Genomic DNA, 17,245 nt, shown 5'->3' on the forward strand with positions numbered 1-17,245 from the left:
CCTTTACCTAACAACCTTTGTGATGATAAACTTGTTTACCGACTTGCTCTCTTGTAGAACATATAGACTTAGGAAAGGGGAACTTCAGCTCTGAGTTCTGAGAATAACTTTGGTATTTTTGTAAGTAGACAGGAAACACGTCGAGACCGCCGTATAGGGCAAATGTGTTAGAGCTTGTAATTCAGGGGTCCCCAATCTCAGTCCACGAGGGCCGGTGTCCCTGCAGGTTTTAGATCTCACCCTGGGTCAACACACCTGAATCACATGATTAACTCATTGGAGAACTTCAAGACATGTTGAGAAGGTAATTTATCCATTTAAATCAGCTGTGATGGATCAAGGACACATCTAAAACCTGCAGGGACACCGGCCCTCGTGGACTGAGATTGGGGACCCCTGTTGTAATTAAATGTGGGACTTGAAAAGAGGAAGCAAATTTGGTACAGGACGTACTTGAGATGATCAGACGAGAGAAGGAGAAGGTCAGGAATAGTTTAAACTAAGATTGAGAAATTAAATTGGGTGAAAGGGGGTGTAGCTTCAGGGCAGTTCACAGCCTGGCGTAAACGCAAGGTGCCGTCACACAGCTTAAGTTATTTGTTTGATTTATTTTATGACAAAATAATAAGGAAACATTGAAAACATACAACCCGTTGAGGAGACAGATAGGGTTGGGGAATTGAAAGGGTTGGTTTGTTTAGCATAATGCACTACAAAGTATACAAAGACACATTGCATAACTGTGCTAGTTTAGAGTTGATGTTCTATCCAAGAGGGTTTTAAGCTTCACTGGTGAGAGTGTCCAGGTGATACATGTTGAGGGAAGATGAGAACATAGCAGGTTAATTGCATGCACGCTTACAAACACACATGATTTATATATAGGCCAGGCCGAAGGCCTGGACTTTATGTAGCTTTTAACTTTACAGCTCCTAATTTGCAGGAATGGCGGGGAGTGTAATGAATGAATGCAAAACATGCTTACAGACACAAACATGACAGGGGTTTATTTTACAGGGTAAAGGTGGACCACAGGTTGCTTTGTTTCTGCTTAGCAACTACTGAGGTAAATGGTGTTAAAGATAAATATGCAATAAGTGAACAGGAAATGTGTAAGGGTGAGCCGGGTGAAACAAAATGTTGTAGATAATGGAAACTTGTCTAACGGGCATTAACAGTAACCTTTGCATGTTATGTATATGCTTGAGGCCAAAAGAGGCGTAAATCCAGATAGAAAATTTTGAAGTGTGCTTTTTAGCGGAGAGTCAGGCTGACATGGGGATGGTGTGTATTTTACTTGGGTTGTGTTTAATAAAACTAAAAGCGTTGCTCACACACATAAAGAGTATTGAGATTGAATAAAGTTAATATAATGGATAGAGCCCAGAACATGATAATACATGAGTGAAATCAAATGCAATGTATGATTTCACTTTTATTGGGAAATAATCAGGCTAGAAATGTGAGTAACCTATGTTTAAACTGTGAAAACACTCTCCACATACATTGAAACTGCGCAACTCTGAGTGGGCAATGTAATGAAGTAATTGTTACATATTTGTATTAAACTAGCCAACATAGACTCACCACAAAATGATGTAGGATGTTGCCCTGCAGCGGGGGCAGAAAATCATTTGCAAACCAGGGATCTTATGTTGATTATCATATCCTTACTTATGTACACACACACACACACACAGAAGGGAAAAATTTCAAAACAAAACAAAAAAAAAACAACTTCCCTTATCCTGTCAAGCACAGGAGAAATAAAAATCTCTTTGGGCTCTGTTAAAATTTCTTTAGTAAAAGTGTAAAAGGCCAAACCTAGGAAGTTTGGCAAACAGGAAAGTTCCTTGAGTATCAGGAGTTAATAGTCAGGAAACATTTCTCACATTAACGCCTTATATCTGACAAACCACTGACTCATAGATGCAGATAGACACACAAGTGCACATACATCCAGATGTGCATTTAGACATTAAAAGTGTAGAGACATGTACACACAGATTGGCAAACCGGTACAGAGTCTAGCTGAAGAGCTTAACAAAGCAGACGTGGCAGTAGGGTTTGTGATTTTGCCTGATATGATATTGGGAACCAACTTTGAATAATGACAGGAACCTGAGATGAACACAGTAAGTTAGTAAGGTATAGCAGAGAGAGGCTGTTTGTTTTCTATCCCTTACAGGAGAAGATTTCCACTAGAGAGGGACCCAGAAAAGGAGCAGAGACCACTTAAGCATGAAGTGTTTTCAAGTGGGAGCTGGTGTTTTATTGCTGGACCACCTAGAGGACATGAGGTTGTTGTCGGATTTGCTGAGTCAGGGGGCGGCTAGAGAGGGTCAGAGCGAAGGTAGTGGACCTGGGAATGGTGTAGTGACGTCTTTGGAAGACGTCAAGAGAGGGAATTGTGGAATTACAGGGATTATTTTACATAACCATCATCTTATCATTGCAGTAATTATCATTTCATCAAAGTGTTTATTGAAGCTGCTGGCATTATGTTATAATTTATATTATAGGGGTTATCATAATCAAATATTAACATGTTTATTACAGGTGCAGTTATAACTACTTTAAAATGATTGAGTTAAATATATATGTATCATAACTCATATGCTGAGTATATTGTTACAGTAAAATAGTAGCTGAGCAAAGGCCTGAATGTATTCAGCTTCTTGTGGTATTTGAGTTTGCTTAGTTACAGGTGACGTAAGGATGTCCAGCCCATGGTGACCTCAAAGGCCTTAGGTCATCACCATATTCGGAAGAGTATGCCACAAGGAGGAACCTCTATGTTGCATTTAATTCTTAAAATACATGAATGTTCTGTACATGCAAATTATGTGTTTGTAAGCGCAAGAAGGGGCGTTACAATACCCTGATGTTATAAAAGCAATCTAGAGTGTATTTTGGGCAGAGATGTACAACTGTTTTGCAGTTTACACCTCTCCACGCTGCGTGCATTCATTAAAATCAATTGTTTGAACGACCTTTTCTGGACTATCATTGTTTTACTCTCATCCTCAATTTCGAACCCGTAACAACTTCTACTGTCTTCAAAAGTGGGATGTGCTTTAATTTAGTTAAATCTGCAAGCTTAGGAGAGACATTAACACCTAAATATTTAATATTTTTGAAGGAGCAATTTATTAGAAGAACTGTAGATTTTAACCAGTTTATCTAATAATCTCTTGAAAAAGAGTTTATTGATATAATTACCTCAGAGAGATTGGTTTGTGAGTGTTGGAGGAAAAGCATCATCTGCATAAAGACTTATTTCAAAAACAACCAGGGAGTGGCGCCGGGGTCGTGGTAGAGCCGTCCGTCCAAGTAGAGCCGGTCCCCGACGATGATGACAGGCGGGAGCCCAGGACTGTGCGTCGGTGTGTCAGACTGGAAACAGTATCTTGCGTCGCTCCATGATCTCTTTAGGGAAGTGGCTGTTTACGCTTCACTAGTCAGGATAGTTACAAAGTTTTCTTCTTTATGAATGAGTGATACATCTTTTTTTTTTATTAAACATTTGAACATAATACAACACAAACCCTCGGAGAGGATATAAAGTCAGAGAGATGCATGTTTTGAAATGACAAGCAGCAGGCTCATGTAGTAGAGCGGCCACAGAGCGCAGCGGCCAGCGCAGCACAGACTTTGGGTCCTTCGCTCTAGTTAGCAGTGAGGCAGTGCATGCCACGTCCGATGTGAAAGGCCTTAACAATGAACCTGAAGTCAGGCGTTGTATATGGACATATAACACTATGGACGTGAAGAGTATGTCAAAGCTTGCAGCACCTCCATCCTCTTAAAATTAATGAATTATTCTAAATTTTTATTATTATTAATTATTGAAACATTTTTCTCTGTGTTATTTAATTGTTGAAGCAATGAGAAAATGTGTGTTTTAATACAGTCTGATATTTGAATTCTGACAGCTGTTTACTTTTACTCCAAACATTTTACAACAAATATCTGTCATTTCTACTCCTTACAAAACAGGCTTGTTACTTTAAAGTGAAATGCATTTGAGGTGCGGTATTTTTTACATCCTTGCATGGTTTCATAAATCAAAACAATTTCAGCCTAAACAGTAAGAGATCCCCTCCCAAACCTCCCACCCTCCCCATGAGGTGCTAACCAGTCACAGGAGCATGTTCAGCTGAACGACACAAGAAATGATTCCTGCCTGTGGTGCTCTCTCTGTACAGCTTTTATAAGCACTCGTACGACAATAGTTGTACACCCTTAGTATCTGCACCTCAATTTCAGCTTCATTTATATTTCAATTTTGTGTGATATCAGAATATATATTAGAGCTATTCTGTAATATACTCCAGTATTTTATATTGGCACTTTAACTTGTTCCTCGCTGCTCTTTTACTGTGTTGGAGCAGCTGTGACTTCCTCTGGGAATAATAAAGTATTCTGACTCTGATGGGCGTAATCTTCTGAGCTGGAGAGTCACCAAGAAAAATAGCGTCCTGTGATTTTCCTGAGAGAGCGGTAACGCAGAAAACCACATTGATCCCTTGCCAGGTAATTAGGATGCTGGTTGTGATATGCAGCCATTGATTTCTTATGGTAGCCAGTTTATACTCTCGGTTTAAGACAACAGTGACTAAATACCAGCGTAGCCAATAATCTTAATGCTACGAGCCAAGCACAGCTATTGATTTAATTACAGAATGCCTCCCAGGTTCTGGACACGTACAGTTTTTTATTGATCAGCAGCGGTCTCCACATCAGCACCATCACACGCAGACAATCAGTGACAACAGGATGCGAGTGGATGATAATAGGGTGAATAAACTGACACGTTTAATCAGAGTTTGGAGGGTGACCTCAGCTGGCAGAGCTGATCAGTGTAAGCATTTTCACTACAAACTGTGGCAGAATATTCAGATATAGTGTGGTGAACTTATCCAACCGGATTTCATTTGACCCTCTTTGCTTCTCTCAGGTTAACGTACAACAAGAAAACAGTGAATCACACCAACATCCAGATGGGACAAACTGTTCAGTAAGACTGGGGATGATTAGCAATAATTTATTTAGCCAAAATGAAATCATATCAACGTATGGGCTGATAGTAAAAATATTGTTTAAGCAGTGACACTGGTAATTAGTTCATTTTTATTACATTGAACCTGAAACGTTTAATTTAAACAGGAGCTAAAGGTCATACAGTGGGAATGGGATTCATAAGCAAAAGAACAAAACTTTATTATAGGACAAAAATCCAAATCCATAAATTAAAACACAAGATTCATGAGGGAAATTCACAATTTCAAGACAAAGAACAGCTAAAGCTATTTGTGGCTGTGTCACAGAGTGATGACTTGGCTCCTCCCCCCACTGTACTATTTATAGGAGCTGCCATGTTGCATTTTTGTCACTACCTCTGTGCAGCTCCAGCTCGCACACCTGCTGGACACAATCGCCATCATGCTATCCTGCACTTTCTACGTGGCCCGGCTGCTCCAGCTTTAACTGCTAATGGTTTCACTGCAACTGACAGACCTGTTAGCAGCTTGTTGTTGGTTCATTAGCTGTGCTACACCCATGTGTTGGTCTCACAGTCAGTGTTTGAATAATTGGTCCACAGTCCAGCCTCTTCTCATTATAAATGAAGAGCGGGTGGAGTCTGGTTGCACTTCCTTTGTGCCTTGAGGAAGACCAACCTGGCCCAGAAGCTGCTGCTGGCCTTGTAGCGCTCCTCAGTGGAGAACGTGCTCTCCTGCTGCCTGGGAGTTTGGTACGCTGGCACCACCACTGAGAACAGGAAGGCCACACAGACGGTAATTACAGTTTTTCTTGATTGCTTTGACCCGCCTAAAGAACCTGGGATCCTCTCAGTTTTCATTGTCTCTATCTCAGCAGAGCAGGAGACGCCTCTTCCAAATGTGTGTGAGGTAGAGGTGTAGCTGGAAGGTCTCAAGTTTCAGATGAAATTCAGGCAACTGTTATTGATCATGCGATCAATCATGGCCTTTCATTTAGAGAGGCTGGACAAAGACCACAACCTGTCCCCGTCTTCCAAGTCCTGTGATTTCTATGAAGAGTTATAGTTTCTGAATTTTGCAGTTGACCTGTTTGTCTTTGTATTCTTCTCTGAGCTTGCAGCAAAGCTGGTTTCCAGTTTTACTTGGTGGATGAGTTCATTCATTCAAAGCTTTGTTTCAGTGACATCAAGTGGCAAAACAGGAGACAGCAAAACAAAAGGTGTGTCCTAAGTCAGGGACTGCATCCTTCACAGGACCCGGGCTTCACAGTCAGGCTGGGCCTTTAGAAGACCGTGAGGGTCAGAAGGGTTGTTGGATTGTCGGCTTTTTTCTGTGTCCAACAGTAATTTTAAGATTAGCTAGTAAATAGTACTTAGCTAATGTTGTTCATGAGTAGTGTCAGCTCACACTGGTAATGTAAATATAATATGGCCAAAATTAAATTTATTGTATTAATAAATAAAATGATTTAATGCAAAATTTACAGCTGTAAAATTGAACCGTTTCAAACACTGAGATTCAAGATTCAATTTCATATCATCTTCTCAAAGACGAGTATCTTTTGCAGTGCGTGTGCTGTGTGTATAAAACTATGATGAACTGTTTGTTTTTGATAACATGAGGAACAGACTGATTAAATGTTAAATAAATATTAAATATTCCAGTTATGGCATAAATCATACAGGATAGAAATCAGAGCTTAAACAGGCTGACTGAAACTGGGCAGAGATGATACAAACACATAACATCCTTTAAATTATGATGTGACACTGTAGAACAACTTACCCATGATATATGAAGCATTTACAGCAATATGATGCAACTAACACAGTATTACTAATGCAAAACACACCGTGTTTCATAAAACTGAAAAGAAGAAATATTTATAAAATATTCGTTTAAAATATTCTAAAAATGATTAATTATAAAATCTGTATTTTCAGGCACATTCTGCTGCTGACTGCCTCAGTATTCTCCGCTGCCTCTTTGAGGGTCCCAAACAGTTTTTATGAAAATGGGAATGAAATCGTGTTTGGTGTTTCTGAGACATTATTGAGTAAAATCTGTTGTTTCACAAACAGAAGGGTAATCTTTTGTTTGGGGTTTCCATGACAACCAGTGAGTTTTCAATTTCTGGTATCTGAGTTGGTCGTCCCAGAAACTGTAAGAATAACTGTCATTGGCCAGAGATCGCCTCACTCATGACCCCCTCCCGTCCTGTACACACACTATTCCCAGCCCTGACCCACACAAGGTGCTTACACATGGCTAGTTCGAGACACACTGGTGGTCCTTTGCTGTGTAGACCACTCAAAGTTGTCTATACAACACGCCACATTCACCCAATCACACACACTTTCTCTAAACTGAGTGCTTCCTAACTACATTCACACGCATGCAGCCTGGAGGAGTCAGGCATCGAACCACTAACCTTCCGATCAGTAGGTGCCCTGCTCTACCTCCTGAACTACAGACACCCAATAGTAAACATGAGTAAATCCTCACTAGGTTTTGGATAAAGTGCACACTCACAAACCTGTCAAACCAGCATTTGAAACGTTGGCTACCACAGCGGTATAGGATTGCAACATGGCATTTGGGTCTTCTAACTAAAATAGGAAAATAGGAACATCATTGCCAGACCTGGCGCACATCTGGTTGACATACACCCTGCCATGACACCTGTCAGTCAGAAGTGCCAGCTTGATGCCGCATCCAGGCCAGACCTGTTTTCTATGCGAGTTAAATCATGTACTAACAGAGACTTAGACAAGAGAGACTTCATGTCTAATAATCCACATTTCCCTGTTTCCCTGGATAGACTAGGAAACCTCTTATCCAAGAAGCTTCTTCAGTTTGAACTATAGAAGCTTTGACCAATCACGTTAACATTCAGTTTTTACCAGATGCTATAAAAGTTTTTACTGCTCAGGTGCAGCAGCCAGAGAGATGGAGGTCCATGGCGCCATACGAAACTCATTTGAAATTAACCGTTCACTAACCGTTTGATAATAAATTGTGAGAACTTATAATCTGAGCATAAACCCAACTGTATGCTGGAGGGATGACTCAGAGGCTATACCTAGAGGGTAGTAATGGTCATCAATGACAATGTTCCATGGTTCATGAGTGCAAAGTCTTTTCTTTTTGACCCCGCCCCCTAGTTTGCACCCTGTGCTGCTTTTATTTTGAAAGTGTGACTTTTATTTGTGTAAGGATGCATGTGCAGGTGAATCCTCATGTCAGACACGTCAGCTCATGTAATAAAAAAAAGAGATTAATACTGACTGCTGCATTTCTAACAAGGTCTGGACTGTAAAATATTTATTTACAGAAGTCAAAGAAAAAGCTGTGAGCTTAGTTTGCAGTTCACAGGTCGCTGTGTTCAGGGACTACAATTTAAATCACTCTGCGACCAAACATGCAGAAAAATACAAGAACTTGTCTGATGAATAGCGGGTTAAGGAGTCGATGCTTTGTTAGCTACAAAACTACACACATCCAGGCCTGCAGCTGACAAGGCGAGTGATGTCATATCCCACAAAATCTTCAAAGAGACAATGAGCTGCTTTCTGATGGTGGACTCTGCAGGGCTGTGTCCATATAAATCAGTGCACGTGTCGAAGCCCAAAACAGATTTTAATTTTCAATTGAATTCAGTTTTATTTATATAGCGCCAAATCACAACAACAGTTGCCTCAAGGTGCTTTATATTGTAAGGTAGACCCTACAATAATACATACAGAGAAAAACCCAACAATCATATGACCCCTATGAGCAAGCACTTTGGCGACAGTGGGAAGGAAAAACTCCCTTTTAACAGGAAGAAACCTCCGGCAGAACCAGGCTCAGGGAGGGGCGGGGCCATCTGCTGTGATTGGTTGGGGTGAAAGAAGGAAGACAGGATAAAGACATGCTGTGGAAGAGAGACAGAGGTTAATAACAGATATGATTCAATGCACAGAGGTCTGTTAACACATAGTGAGTGAAGAAGAAACACCCAATGCATCATGGGAATCCCCCAGCAGCCTCCACCTATTGAAGCATAAGGGAGGATTCAGCATCACCTGGTCCAGCTCTAGTTTTCTCACTGAATGAGAAACGTGAGCTGAAAGACATCTTATGAAGTTGATTAAATGATTACATTTGTGAAACAACTATTCAGTATTTTTTAGCTATGTGTCAAAAATCAAGTGAAATACTGGTGTAATTATTGTAATTATTGTTTTCCTGTTTATGACTTGTATTTTTGACTTCACAGTTTTAGATCTTTGATCTTTTGCCCACCCCGCTCTAAGAGGATGTAGTTTTGGGGTATAAACAGAGGAGAGAAGCTGCAGAGAGGAGTGTAAGACTGAAAATCCAGGTCCAAACTCTGTATAGTCACATTTTGGGGGTTTATTACAACTAGGCCAGATTTCTTTAAATAAGAGCAGCTCTGTCCAAATTGGGATGTATGCTGTATCGCCCAGCAAGACCAGGTTTCCCAGTTATCTATAAAGCCCATGTAATTGTTGGACACCACTCAGACCGCCAATTTAGAGACAGCATGCAACTAAACATGTGACTCCTGTTCTAACTGGGGAGGGGACCAGAGAAAACAACAGAGTCGATACTGTTTCGGGAAAGCTGCACGATGACTGAATATTAATTTTAGTGCCCTCTGACCGATGTGTCTGTAACATCATTACTGCTGACATGAATTAGAATTTTATGGAATTCATGTTTATCTGCAGTTTCAGGGTTCCATCAACGTCGCCTCATGTTTGTCTCAAAACAGAATCGCCAGTGTGACAGTTCACAAAGCTAAACACAGCGCACACGGGATGAAGACCAGCAAAATAAGGAACAGGAAAGACAGGCGAAGGGAATAAATACAAAGGGAGTAAAGCACACGATCAGTTTAAGATAAACTCGAAATAACAAACACCAACGAGAAACACAACCGAAGCAAAGTCATAAAATTAAACCAAATTAAAAACTGCAAAGCTGCCCAAAGTTTGTCAAACACAGAACATCAAACAGAAATTCAAAGTCCAAAACTGAAAACTCAGGATCGTGGCCGTAAGAAGTGTTACAAAGTGAATGAATATGTGAGTTTGTGTAGTTGTGTCCACTAATTAGAAAGGTTGTAATTAACCGAAATCTACACAGTTTGAACGCGTTTTGTCTTTAAAAAATACATTTTTAACATTTTTACAGATGAAAATGTCAAAATCCAAGCAGCTGGGATTTGTCCTACACATTCTCAGTGTTTATTTATTTGTTTTTAACAAATCAAAACGACAGGACAAGGAAATCCCAAACAAGGAAAAGAAGAATAAATCCCGGTCGAAGGAAAACATTCAGATGTCGGTCATTGTCAGACTGGGCTTAAAGCAACAAAACTAAACTTCAGGGTGAAGTCAAATGAGACCCAATTCCACCTTAAAAGTGGAACAGTCTCAATACTGTTTAACAGTAGAAATTAGGCTAATGCTAACGCTGATATTTCATAACCAAGTTTCTCTCACAAAAACAAATAGTTGTGTTTAGCATAACCAGTGCAGAGCAGGAACCTCACACTAAGTCCTCCAACGAGCCTCTCGCACAGTAAAAGGCTGATTTTAACAAAGCACTTACTCTGCTGCACAGACCACGTCCTGACGTTCCTGCTTCTCCTCTAAGCTCTCACAAAGGGATATAAATCTCCTCTGGGCAGGATAATTACCGAGATAATTTTATCCATAATGATACTTGTCAGTCAGGAGTGCTGATGAAATTAAAGAACTTCTTCTTTGTGAAATTTCTCCTCCAGATTTATCCCGAGATTTATGTGTCAGAGGAAGAAGAAGAGAAGCGAGGAAAAGAAAGTCGGAGAAACTTTTCCGTCTATAGTAGGCTGTCTCCATAAATCCCTGCCGTGTGAGCGGTGCGTACATTTGTTACGTGGCCTCAAGCTAAAAATCAAAGTCACATCAATCTAGAATAAAGGTTACAGGCACGCAAATCCCTGTTGTTATATTTTATGTAAATATTTCAGAGTGGCAGAACATAATGTTCTCCATGTATTTATTCTTTCATCAGAGAACATCGCTCAGCTTGACACTTCATTTTCTGTTCACACACAAGCTGGCAAATATGAAAGCATCTGGACTGTCGCTGTATCTCTATCTGAGGACAGACCCTTTAACAGTCCTGATTCATTTGACCTCGCTGCAGCAAAACTGCAAACTCTTTAATCCTGAACCTGAACTCTTCAGACTGGACCTGTATCCTGTTAGTTAAGGGATGGTGAAGACTGTGCTGTGAGGCTCGGTGACAAAGGTAAAGGCCTCCTGTGGATGAGAGCAGGCAAAAAAGGAAAAACGAAAGCGGTTACTGCCTGAATGCAGCGAGAGACGCGTAAGCAGCACCAAACGTTTCTACAAGGAATACAACGTCAGGCTTTTGTTTTTAAATTAACGTGGAAGAATTGAGACCGTGCTACGCGTTGTATCGTTCAACAAAGGCAACTGAACAAGTGCTTATGTTAAAGTCTGACAATGACAGAATTAGAGCAGCTTCGTGTTCCCCACAGGGAAGTTTGCACACAAAAGAAGTATACTTTCATTGTCACTGGAAATTTCCTTCATTAGCATTTTCCAGAAGAATGGGGCCACGTGAAAAATAAAAATGCCACCAAGAGACGCGCGACGAGATCCAAACCCTGGAGACTTTCAATAGAATCGGCTGTTTGGTGATTATGCAGAGTTTCAAATATCTGAGAAACATCATCAGGTGGATTGTAAAATTCAGTTTGCTTTCTTTAATGACACAGAGGAAGACATGTCAGTGCTGTTTCACCTGCAACGTCTGTCTAAGCATTAAAATGCACTGATGATGTTGGGACAGGATCCCTCAGAGTCTCGATGCTGGTGGTGGTGAAGATGAAGATGAGGCTCGGGTGGAGCTCTGTCTGAGGTGGAGACGGGGAGGAGGAGGGTCTGAGTCTGAAAGGGAGAATGATGAAGAGCACAGATTTAAACCGTGCAGAGAGGAGGCAGACAAGAAGATGATTGGACAGAGAAATGATGTCAGTATTGAGACTGACAGTGAGGGAAGTAGGAGTGATGTAGAGAACAGACGAGCAGCCAACACCAGGAACTGAGGTTATTAAACTTCATCTCCATTATAAGGCAGTGCTGTGGTATCTTATATGTTAGCTTTCTTATAAATAGCAGGTTTCACCTCGCACTCCTTAAATCCTTGTTAATCGTCAGTAAATTAGGTACGCTCTCCAAGATGATCTAATTGGGACCCATATATTCTGTTTGCTTGACGAGCAGCAGATGCACTGCCGCAATGAAGAAACTGAAACATGAAGCAGAGTCTCAGCTTTCGTTGCAGCATTTCCCTGCCTAAACTCCTGCACTGACACGCTTTGGTAATCACATTGTATGATATGTCATCAGGTGTCACTCATACAGGTTTTTGACATAACACAGGGTTTTGGACTGCGGTTAGGTAATAAATAAATACATTATTTAAGGATTATAGATTAAATACTATTCTGTAACCCTATATTCTATAATATAGGGTTACAGAATAATATGCAATGTAACAAAGCAGTGTGAAACACACTGCCAATGGAAAAGCATCAGTGGGGTTTATTGGTAATATGATTCTGAAGTTTAGAGAGTTTTACTTTGGTCATATTTAGTAAAATGATGCTAAAAATCGGCAAAGATTTTACTTTGTTATGATGACTTTAACTCTGACAGTGTGTGTGTGTGCGCACACACACACTTAATCCAAAAACAGAAACTCACAATCAGAGTGAAAGTTCGACACCCTCCGTGTGAGTCGACCATCCCGGAGAAACATGGATGTTCTCAGCACAGCCTGATGAGAGGACGCATGACTGAGGGTCCGAGCTGCCACCTGAACCACCAGTAAAGTAAATAAAAGACAGGTGACCCTCAACCAATCAGAAAACATGTGACGTAGGCTGTAGATGATCAAAGTCTCAAAGTCTCTAACGAAAACCCAGAAAACTGGCAGTCACCTCTGAAACATGGGGGCAGTTCAAAGCTCTCAGTGAAACACTGTGATGTTGGATTTTTACGAGAAGGAAATTTTAGCCCAGACAAGAGAGACCTAACGTTTCATAATCCACTTTTCCCTGTTTGACTCTTCATGGCTGGACTGGTAATTTGGACTACTGGGCATTTGCTTGGTGGGCCGATGGGTCAATTGAAGGGCTTCTGCCTATCGGCCCTACAAGCACTGACCCCGGCCCCTTCATTCGTTATCATTACCAACACTGTATGGCCCCAAAGCAGCGGGCCCTCCCCTACCTTGGCTGTGTGCTCACACACTTTGTAGAACTCAGTTTGGTGTGGAAGAAGTGGAAAAAAGTGGAACTGAAAGTCTAAGACAGAAAAAGACAGTAAAAATAGATGGAACAAAAAGTGTCAGTTTGCCTGACATGTAACAACCAGTACCAAGTCCTCCCAGTCACAGGAGGCTGCTGCTGCTAGCAGTGCTGTGCAGAAATGCAGGGGGAGGGACCACAGCACCAACACAGACAGAGGAAGCTGAAATTTTGTCTGTTTTACACCATAAAGACTCAAGCGGATCGATCAGGAAACCTACAGACGAGATGGAGTTGGTAAGAAAACAAGTGTGAGTGTGCAGGGAGAGTGTTTCCCACTCAGTCCTGGATTAAGGAGTGAGTTATAGCAATGATGGTAATAATAGTTAAAACAACTTTAACTCATCATCACCAACAATAACAATAATGGCAATAATAACACCATTATAAGAAGAATATAGGAACTAACTCACCGTCATGCTAAAGAACTGTTGGAATGTATTTGTTGTGTTTAAGTCTCGTTGTTTTATACTGCACAGTTGGTTTGTCTCATATTTGTGTTTTGTCCTTGTTGCACACAGACGTGCACTGTAGCTTCGTTTTAGATTCACACTGCTGCACTCAGACACTAACATTAACAGAGAGAAGCCCCCGTCTCTCAGGAATTTGAGGGGGACGATCTTCCTGGACCGCTGATGGTCCACGAGGTCCAAAGCTTTACTTTTCTTTGCTATCCTGTAGAAATGCAGGAATGAGGCTTGATTATCTTATAAGATGATTCTGAAAATTGGTCAGCCAATGAGACGACCTCACTCGCCGCTGTCCTGCAACCATACTGCATGATCACATGAGGAAAAGGTGAAATATAAGTTTGCAGCTCTCATATTCATGTAAATATCAGTCACACGTTTTTTCTGTTACTGTAAAAAAGACAAAAACAGAAAGAGAAGTTTAAACTTTTTATTCTACAAGCTGTCACATTTTGCAGCATATTTCCATTCATTAAAAAGTCAAAGCTATGTAAACGTCCACTGACCTGCACTCAATCTACAGCAGGCGGTGCTGGACCAAGGCCAGGAGGATCGTGAAGGACCTCAGCCATCCCAACAACGGACTGTTCTCTCTGTTGAGGTCAGGAAAGCGATTCCTGAAGACCAACACAGAGAGACTGAGGAGGAGCTTCTTCCCGCAGGCGATACGGTCTCTCAATCACACCACCACATAGTACTGACCCACACATATGGTTCTTACACACACACTGGACATTTGTTTACATTTGCCATCTTGTTATTGATTAACAAGATCACTCTGTCACAAGTCACTTAAATAAATCACTTTTAAGCATATTTGCACTGCACAAGACACTTAAATATGTGGATTGCACAACCCTGGACATTACATTTCTTCATTACCATTTATTACTCGTACAGCTGCTCTTATTGTTCTATATTTCTTCATATATTCTTATATATTTTCTATATTGTGTATTTTGTTGTACAGTTATTTTATTTTTAACTTTAATTTTTATATTTTATTTTATTTTATTCTTTCCTAGTTAAATTTACCCTTCATTTTAATTTTCATATTTATTTATTTCCTATCCTATTCATAGTCTTTTATTTTAGGTCACGAGCAGTTGTCTAAGCATTTCACTGCATATCGTACTGTGAATGTGACAAATAAAAATTGAATTTGAATTTTGAATTTGACAGGAGGAGTGATACACCTCGCTGGAGTGGCACAAATAATTAGTGTGGGATATTACTGTGACACCTAATTGTTCTGTAAATAGTTTTAAATAATACCAAAGCCTGAAGCATTGCTTGTATATTTATGTAAAGAGTTCCATATAACATTGCAAAATTTGTGCACAAGTTTTTGAAATTTACAATTTCTATTTGATTTTCATGTTAGAAAATAATTTGCTAAAGTTTTTTGTACGCTGATGTTTTTTTGTGTGTAATTTTAGATTAATTGTGTTAACTCAGTATGTCAAAATGAAAAAATGACTAAATTCAGACACGTGAGGTTGTGCTGAAAAGAATGATACCAAATAAAGCATGAAAAGCATTTTTAAAGGTGAAATAAAAGGATAAAATCAAAAGTAGTCTACAGCAGACTCCAGTGTGGTAAAGCCCTAAAGCACTCCTAAGAATTAGAGCTGAATGTCTCGACTTCACTGTTGTTAACTGATGAACACACAGAATGAATCCATGTGTAGTGAAGTTCAAATTTAGGAGATTTTAAAACCATTCATTATAAAAACATAAAATCTCCTCATTGTACTACAGCTTGCATTAATTCAAGAACATATTGTATACAGAAATAAACAAATACGAGCTGCTGGAGACGTTCAAAGTAAAATGTAAAGAGCAGAACCTGCTGTGGTTCTTAAGCTGGGCATGTGTTCCACTAGAGGGAGGCATTTTAAAGTCAACTGAGCTGCTCCATGTTAGAAGTCATGTGGAGCAGATGTAGCTCATAAAAGTGCTTCAGCTCAAGCAGTTTTCTTCATTAGACTTCCTGAACTGCGCGGCCACAGTCTCCTTTTATTTCATTTCCTTATTATATTTTCAGAGACTTCAGATTCATATGTTCTGTTAGAAGGTGATGTGACTGGCTTATTCAGGAGTGTCAGCTGCTCATATGATGAACGCCTCAGCGCTACACTTGAAGGTGACTGGCTTCATAGGTGTGCACTGGAAACAGTGAAATTATCATCAAGGTTGCTTTGGGCGGCTGCTTGCTACATTGTGTCCTTTACTGTAAGCAAACCTGTTTCATGGGAGCTCATTTGTTCAGGACCTTTGGCTCCTCCAGGGTCTGTCCCATTCCTCAGACCAGAACAGAACAGGTACGTTTATAACCAACAGCCTCAGACACGCCCACTACGCCTTACTCACAATGAATGCAGCATAACTGGGACTGTGCCTACATCATCAGTTTAATTCCAGTTTTGTTTTCTGTGGCGTCATCAGAAATCCTAAAAGGTTGAAAACTTACAATAAAAAAAAAGCCTGACAAACCCCCCAAAATATTAACACTAAAACAACACACAGCCACAGCCATGAGCAGCACTTAGAAATAAATGATTCCCAGTGTTCCCAGATAATATTTACCCAAACAACAGACAATGGTAGCCATTTTACCCGGTGTGTGTGTGTGTGTGCGTGCGTGTATTGTATTTTTCTTTCTTTTTTACTAACAAATGACTGATGAGTATTTAACTTAAAACAAACACGCCTCAGCTGTCAGCCATTCTGTTCATTCTGTGTGGGAAACAGTTAAAGTAAAAATCTCTTGACTAAGTTAATATTTTTAATTGCTGCCATATTTTCAAACTATGTGAAGATCCCTGACAGAATTTGATGGATTATTAATTTAATATTTATGACTAAAGTCAACAAATAAATAAATAATAGATATTATTAATATTATTATAAAACTTATACATAATTTTTTAAAATAATGTTTTATTGAATTCTGGTTAAATAAAGAATAATGTGGACGTTGGGGGTCTGGTTTTTCTGTACGTCAGCACAATGAGAGTAACCATTAGTGAACACAGACATACATGATCCACTTCATATGTTTTAGTCGACGGCAGCACAGAGCAAAAAGCTTGTGCTGATCCCAGTTATTGGACTGTAGGTGATTACCATAGGTAATTTAAATATTATTGATTTCCACTCTTGCATGATGGAATTGAACACTTCAGCCAAGCAACCAGTTTTAATCATCCATCTGTGTGTTAAATAGAGTGGCGGGGGCGGGAGATTGTGTGGGTGGCAGGCTGCAGACAAAACTGATTTTTTCCTTTTTTTTAAAAGAATAATTTTCTGATAAGTCCACTCTTCAAGAGGCCGTCATTACTAATCAATCAGTGTTAACATAAAAGCCCCCTTTT

At 40.1% G+C, this 17,245-nt stretch overlaps 1 long non-coding RNA gene across 1 annotated transcript; it reads left to right on the plus strand.

The window, feature by feature from the left end:
* Positions 1-13,549: 13,549 nt before the first annotated feature.
* On the plus strand, positions 13,550-14,883 carry LOC120434091. Its single transcript, XR_005608945.1, has 3 exons — positions 13,550-13,635; positions 14,080-14,196; positions 14,392-14,883. It is a non-coding gene; the product is annotated as an uncharacterized LOC120434091 (long non-coding RNA).
* Positions 14,884-17,245: the final 2,362 nt, after the last annotated feature.

Source organism: Oreochromis aureus, linkage group 17, assembly GCF_013358895.1.
Source record: "Oreochromis aureus strain Israel breed Guangdong linkage group 17, ZZ_aureus, whole genome shotgun sequence".
NCBI lineage: Eukaryota > Metazoa > Chordata > Actinopteri > Cichliformes > Cichlidae > Oreochromis > Oreochromis aureus.